Source organism: Chrysochloris asiatica, unplaced genomic scaffold (assembly GCF_000296735.1).
Source record: "Chrysochloris asiatica unplaced genomic scaffold, ChrAsi1.0 scaffold00399, whole genome shotgun sequence".
Classification (NCBI taxonomy): Eukaryota; Metazoa; Chordata; class Mammalia; order Afrosoricida; family Chrysochloridae; genus Chrysochloris; species Chrysochloris asiatica.
Window position 1 is genome coordinate 590,332 of NW_006408917.1, and position 7,507 is coordinate 597,838.

Consider the following 7,507-nt stretch of genomic DNA (forward strand, 5'->3'; position numbering starts at 1 on the left):
ATTGTTTCTTGCATTTTTTTTTTTTTAATTCTTCTTTTCTCTGAACATTAATGAAGAAATCATTAATTGTATTTTAAATGACCATTTGAAAACTTTTTAAATCACAGTTGTTAGAAAAGTAGGATGCAAAACACTGTCTTTATGGACTATTTTATGCCAGTTGACCTAGATGTCTCCCAAGACTATAATCATAAACCCTCAATCACCATGACTCATTCCCTCAAGGTGATTTGTTATGGCTAAGAAACTTTTTAAACATTGTCTCCTGTATACTTAACTATATACATGGAGATACTTCTAGGAGATACAAAATCAAACAGAGAAACACCTTCTGTAAAACCTATATATGATAATTCAGGTGGAATTGTAAACAAGTGAAACTGCTATATTAGACAATATTTCTTAAATCAATGAAAACATAGATTCCATAAGATACAACAATCTAAATACTAGGAATTTATTTTAGAGAAATAAGAGTAGGGAAACAAATAGATATCTGCATACCTATGCTAATCCCAGCATAATTCAAAATAGCAAAAACATGTGAACAACCTACATGCAATTCAACAGAAGAATGCATAAACAATCAAGGGTTCATACACACAAAAGAATATTAAGCAATGTTAAAGAATAATGATGCATCTGTGAAACATTTATAACATTAATGAACTAGAAGGTGTTAGCTTGGTGAAATCAATCAATCAATAAAGGGCAAATATTTTATGAAATGAGTCTTGGTGTGGCACTGTGGATTAATTTGCTGGACTGCAAAGTTGGTTTGAACCACATGATTGGTGGTTCAAGCTCATCAGCCTTTTATAGGAAACTCTATAGAGGGTATAGGTTGGAACTGACTCAATGGAACTTAACAAAAACAGCATCTTAAAAACTCAAGAAAAGTTTTACATACAGAAAAAGTAACATTTTTTTAATGGCTACCAGGGATGGGAGGAAGAGCAAGGGAGCATCACTAAGCAGAGAGTAGACATGTATTAACTTGGGCAAAGGGAAAGGCATTATACAATAAGGAGGAAGTCAGCACAACATAACCAAGGCAAAGTAAGACACTGGAAAGTACAAAAGAATAAAAGGCAACAAAGGTAAATAATATTGTATATACAGTCCTGCAATACCAGTATAAACAAATAATAATTTATGAGTGGATGCATAAGTAGATTATACCTTGATTTTTGTGAACTACCATATACTTATAGATCAGTATTGTATTCACATAGGCCCACATCATAATTATAATACTGTGAGAATTTTTCATAAGTAGGACATTGAGAATAAGAATGAAATTCCAAGACTTAATTCAGTAACTGATTTTTCTCTGACCTTCAATAAATAATGTAATCCCAATCTTCTTTCCATGTGAATATTAGGGTGCTTGAATTCTCTTTCAAAAATCATGTCAATTAAGTATGCAACGGTTTAGATCCTTCCAAGTGTATAAACTACTCCCTCGGTGTAAATTACATTGTACTAACTGCATTAAACCACCACTGCCTGAAATTCAGTAAATTACTGCTCTACTGCACTAAATATTCCCCTGATGACTTGAAAGAGTCAATGTACTTTTTAAATACCCAGCTTAAATACAAGAGCATTTGTAATGTTCTTTTAAAAACTTTAAGGAAGGCAAATTACCTATATGTGGCATGTTTTTCTCTCTACTAGAAGAAAAACAAAACTGACAACCAGCTTGAAAACTAATTAGATTTCATAATAAATACACTGCTTTTAATTTTTGAGATTTATTTAATGGGAATAAAAAATGTGCAAGTTAAGGGCAGTTTTAAAATTCATCTTGCTTACCAAATTTCTGATGTGTGAAGCAAAGGGGGTCCCAAAACACTTGGCGGTATAATGCCTGTCAAAATATATGCTAGTTAGTAAAATCTAAAAGGCAGTTCATAGTGAATGGAAATACTTTCCAAATTAGTGAATAATTTAAAAACTTTTTTGTTGTGAATTGAGTAAAAGTATACAGAAAAGATCATCAGCTTTACTTTCAACAACTCGTTCATTTTGCTTCATCTTCATATTTACACTCCCCTTCATGCAACAACAGTTATCCTGCTACTTTTTTTGTGGTTCCTATTTGCACTCCACCAATTCTACTTATTCTTACTTAGAAAAATGTTGCCCTTTTGGTTTTGAATGATTTACCACTCTACCGTGAGTATATATTGCTAATGTTGTTGTACCTGCTATAAACCTATTCTGATTGGCTGAAAATTTGTCCATGAGGTTAAGTTCTTTTCCATACCTGAAAGGTGGTTGAGGGTCAAAGTCTCAGGTTCCTCCAGTCTCTTTCTGACTTGTAAACCATTAAAACAAAACAAAACAAAACAAAAAAAACCCTTATTAAATAACTTTGAATTTTGTTCCATATTTTCTCCTATTCTATTCAGGACCATCAAATATTATTCCTTTCAGTGAATTTGGTGGTTATATCCAGGCACCACCCAATTTTTCAGTTCTCAGAGTCAGTATCATTACATTGTTATTGTTTTTGTTAGGTACCATCTAATCGGTACTGACTCATAGAGACTCTCTGAACAACCCAACCAAACACTGCCCAGTCCGGTGCCAACCTCACAATGGTTATTAAATTTGAGCCCATTGTTACTGCAACTGTGCCAATCCGTTTCATTGGAGGTCTTCAACTTTCTTTTCCACCCTCCACCATACCTAACATGATATCCTTCTCCAGAGACTAATGCCTCCTGATAATATGTCTGAAGAAAAAGGCATATTATACTTCTATTGTACATATTATAGGAGTCTGGCCATCTTGACTTCCAAGGAACATTTCTGCTCTACTTCTTTCAACACAGATTGGTTTGTTCTGTTGGCAGTTCATGATATTTTTAATATTCTCCTCCAACACCATAACCCAAATGCATCAATTCTTCTAAGGTTTTCCTTATTTACTGATCAACTTTCACATGCATATGAGGTTATAGAAAATGCCAAAGCTTGGATCAGACTCACTTTATTCCTCAAACTGACATCTTTGTTCTTCAACATTTTAAAGGGGCCTGTGCAACAGAATTGTGCAGTACAATATGCCATTTGATTTCTTGATTGCTGCTTCCATGAATCTTGATGGTTGATCTGAGGAAAATGAACTTTTGACAACTTCTATCTTTTTTCCATTTATATGGATGTTGTTTATTGGTCTAGTGGTGAGGATTTTGTTTTACTTACATTGAGTTAACTCATAAAGAATAGATTCTTGAATTATTTGCTCAGCACACAGAATGAATAATTAAATTTCTCAAGATGACAAAGTCAAATATTATAACAAAATTGTGCAAAGACTTGAAGTTAGAAAACAAAAAGGAAAGAACATGCACAAGCTTAGGGTACTAAAGAAAAAATTCAAGCCTCAACTTACGGTATTGAAAGATTCTATGGGCAAAATATTGAATGATGCAGGAAGCATCAAAAGAAGATGGAAAGAATACAGAATCACTATACCAAAAAGAAATGGTCGATGTTCAAACCTTTCAAGATGTAGAATATGGTTAAGAGCCAATTATACTGAAGGAAGACGTCCAAGGTGCATTAAGTCATTTTCAAAGAACAAGACACAGGGAATTGATGGAATACAAATTGAAATCTTTCGGCAAGCTGATATGGCACTGGAGGTACTCACTCATTTATGTCAAGAAATTTGGAAGACAACTACCTGGCAAATTGACTGGAGGAAATCCATAGTTATGCCCATTCCAAAGAGAGATGACCCAATGGAGTGCAGAAGACATTGGACAATATCATTAGTATCTTATAAAAGTAAAATTTTGCTAAAGATAATCCAAAAATGACTGCAAATGGACACTGACCATAGAACTTCCAGAGGTTCAAGCTAGATTCAGAAAAGGATGTGGAATGAGGGATATCACTGCTAATGTCAGATGTATCTCAGGTGGAAGTAGAGAATACCAGAAAAATGTTTACATGTGCCAAAAGAACAAACAGATCTGTGTTGAAACAAGTGCAGCCAGAGTGTTCCTTGAAGGTCATGATGACCAAACTTCGTCTCTCATACTTTGGACATATTGTCAAGAGGGACCAGTCATTGGAGAAGGATAGTTTGCTAAGGTGGAGGGTTAGAGAAAAAGAGGATGACCCCAGAGAGATGGATTGACAAAGTGGCAGCATCAGTGGACTCAAGTGTGGCAACAATTGTGAGGTTGGCCCAGGATCAGGTAGTGTTTCATTCTGTAGTGCATATCGTTGCTATGAGTCAGTACTACTTGATGGAACCTAACAAAAACAATAGCCTAGTAAACTCTGTGATTGTCAGAATTAAAATGGTCAATACTAGTCCATTTCAGCTCACTAATGCCTAGGATATTGATGTTTATGTGTTTCATATCATTTTTTACCATCTCCAATTTTCCTAGATTCATATTTGGTACCTTCCATGTTCTGATTATTAATGGATGTTTATAGCTTTTTATGGAGTACTGGCATGTCACTGTGGGCTAATGTGTCAGACTGCAAAGTCATTTGAACTGCAAGGTTGGTAGTTAAAGCTCACCAGCTGCTCCTTGGAAACCCTATACAGGGTCGCTATGGGTTAGAATCGATTCAGTGGCACTAAACAACAAGAGCAACGTAGCTTTTTATCTTCCTTTTAGTTGAGCCCCATCAGCAAATGGTGTCATGAAGCTTTTACTCCATTCACATCATCTTAGTCAACTCTATTTTGAGGCAGCAGCTCTTCCCTAGTTGCATTTTAAGTGCCTTCCAAACTGAGAGGCTTATCTTCCAACACTATATCTGATAATATTCTGGTGCTGTTTATCATATCTCAATTATTAATATTCTGGTGATGACAATGTCCCATTGTTATTCATAAGGTTTTCAGTGAGTAAATATTCAGAAGTAGTCCATCTTTCCTTCTGCCTAATCTGTTATTGTCTGGAAATTCAGCTGAAACTTGTCCACTGTTGGAGACACTGGTGGTATTTAAAATACCTTTGACATAGCTTTCAGCATCACACAAACATGCAAGTTATCACAGTAAGAAGAAATGAAGATAAGTGGTGGCTCTTGGCAATGGCTACATCTTGATGGCAGCCCTTCATTTTGTAACTGAGTTAGTGAAGATCTGACTCTTTGAAACCTAAGTAATTATAGTCTCACCCTTAAGAGCCACAGAAGTCATGGACACAACTATGAACACTCCAGAGTTTATTGCTTTACTCACTGAGAATGAGGCAACTTTGCTCTCTGTGCTCCCTGTTTTTTTTTTTTTTTTCAGCTTGTTTCTGGGTTCCTTGCTTTCTCAGAGTCCACCGCACTATTCTAACAAGTGTTAAAAAGTTATTTAGCTCTGCTGATAAAATGTCCACTGGCACTCCTTTCTACCTGTAAGCCTTGTCCTAAAAGTTCTCAGTTCTTTCACTTCATTGGCTGGCAAACCTAGTTTTTCCAGCACGTGCCCAGAGTCACCACACTCTGTCAGGGGATCTCCTGCCCAAAGGAATCCACCTGTTCTTTCTCCATGGGTTGTCTCCTGTGTTTTCTTGTACCAGCACCTGGTTCTATTAATGCTGTTTCTCTGCTACTGCTTATTGCTGTGTGCACCATCTCCAATGTTATAGCTTTCTTCTTAGCCCTTAGACGCTCATATTTCCATCAACTGTCTAGTCTTTTACTATTATTGTTGCTGTTGTTAAATGCTGTTGAGTCAGTTCCAACTCACAGTGACCCTGTACAGGGTTTCTGAGGAGCAACTGGTGGTTTGAACTGCCAACTTTGTAATTTACAGTCAAGTGCTTATCCTACAGAACTACTTCAAGATTTCTGTTATTAGGTACCTTAAAACTCCTCCAACCACAACACATTATCCATTTCCAAAACCTCATCCACTTTTTAGGTATCTGTTACTGCAGAATCACATTTTTTTTTCTGGTGCCACATTCTGCCTTAGTTATCTTTTGTGGCTATAACATAAATGTCACAAGTGGATGGATTTAAGCAATACAAATTTATTCTCCCAGTTTATAAGGCTAGAAGTCCAAATTCACAGTGCCAATTCTAGGGAAGAATTTTCCCTCTGTTAGTTCACAATTTAGGAAGAAATTCCTTTTCTCTTTTAAACATCTGTAATGCTGACATTTTAGGAACTCTCCACACGTCTTGTTATTAATCTTTTTTGGGGGTATCAAGAAGATTCCCAGCAGAAGGACTTGGGTACTTCTTTCTTGGTGTTAGTTGGTCCCTCACTCTCTTATATTTCCTTTTTCCTTTTATCTATTATAAGATTAAAAATAATGTTGCAATCCATGCCCCAGGAAATCTCCCATTACATCAGATAAGGACTAAGGGTGTTGTATCTCACCCTTAATCCTTTTGCAACTTATTTGCTTATGACATCAGATTTCACTATAGGGGACCATTATATAATTGACAGACCACTGAGAATCATGGCCTACCCAAATTGACACATATTTTAGGGGAGACACAGTTTAACGCATGACAAGGATAGACAGAAATTAAGGAAGGACATTGTTGTTGTTGTCAAGTGTCGAGTTGGTTCCAACTCATAGTGACCTTGTATAGGGTTTCTGAGGAGCAGCTGGTGAACTTGAACCTCTGACCTTATGGTTGAAACCAACTTTATAGTCCAGTACATTAACCCACAGCACCACATGAGGACAAAATGAAAATCTGAATCCTATTGTTGTTTCTTATATCTCTGAGTTGGATAGATCAACGTTGGTAGCTCTGGATGATGGTACAAGTTTCACAACAGTAACCATGGGAAATTAGAAACATTGCCCTGAATATCTTCATAAATAAATATTCCTAAGAAAAAAGTTTTTAGGATGAGAAATTATAGTGTATTGCTATGGAATGAGCAGTGGAATTAGAAAAACAACCATTTGCAACTTAGGTAAATCTGCTGTATAAGACCATTTTAAAGTGTTGAAGAGCAGAGATGTCAGCTTGAGGACTAAGGAGAGCCTCACCCAAGCCATAATACTTTCAATAGCTTCATATGCATGTGAAAGTTGGACAGTGAATAAGGAAGATCTTAGAAGAATTGATGCATTTGAGTTATGGTGTTGGAGGAGATTACTGAAAATACCATGGGCTGCTCCATTCCTACGACCAAATAGGACTGTTGTGATTCATAGGATTTTCACTGGTTGACTTTTGGAAATAGATCACCAGAATTTTATTCTTAGTACATATTAGTGTAGAAGTTTTGCTGAAACATGTTCAGAATAATAACTCATAAACCTCTGCTGACAGCTGGTTGGTCCCTGGGAATGATCAGGAATCAAATCTAAGACTCTTGTGTAAAAGGTGATATTTCTGGCATGGAACCACCATTGATCCCAAAAACCGAGATGCAAGGGACCATCTTTCTTCTGGGGAGATTTATTGTCATACCAAAGCTTCAGAGTAAGAAAGAGAAATTTTTATTAAGTGTCATTGAGTCCTGGTGTGTGGTGCTGTGGGCTAATGTGTCAGACTG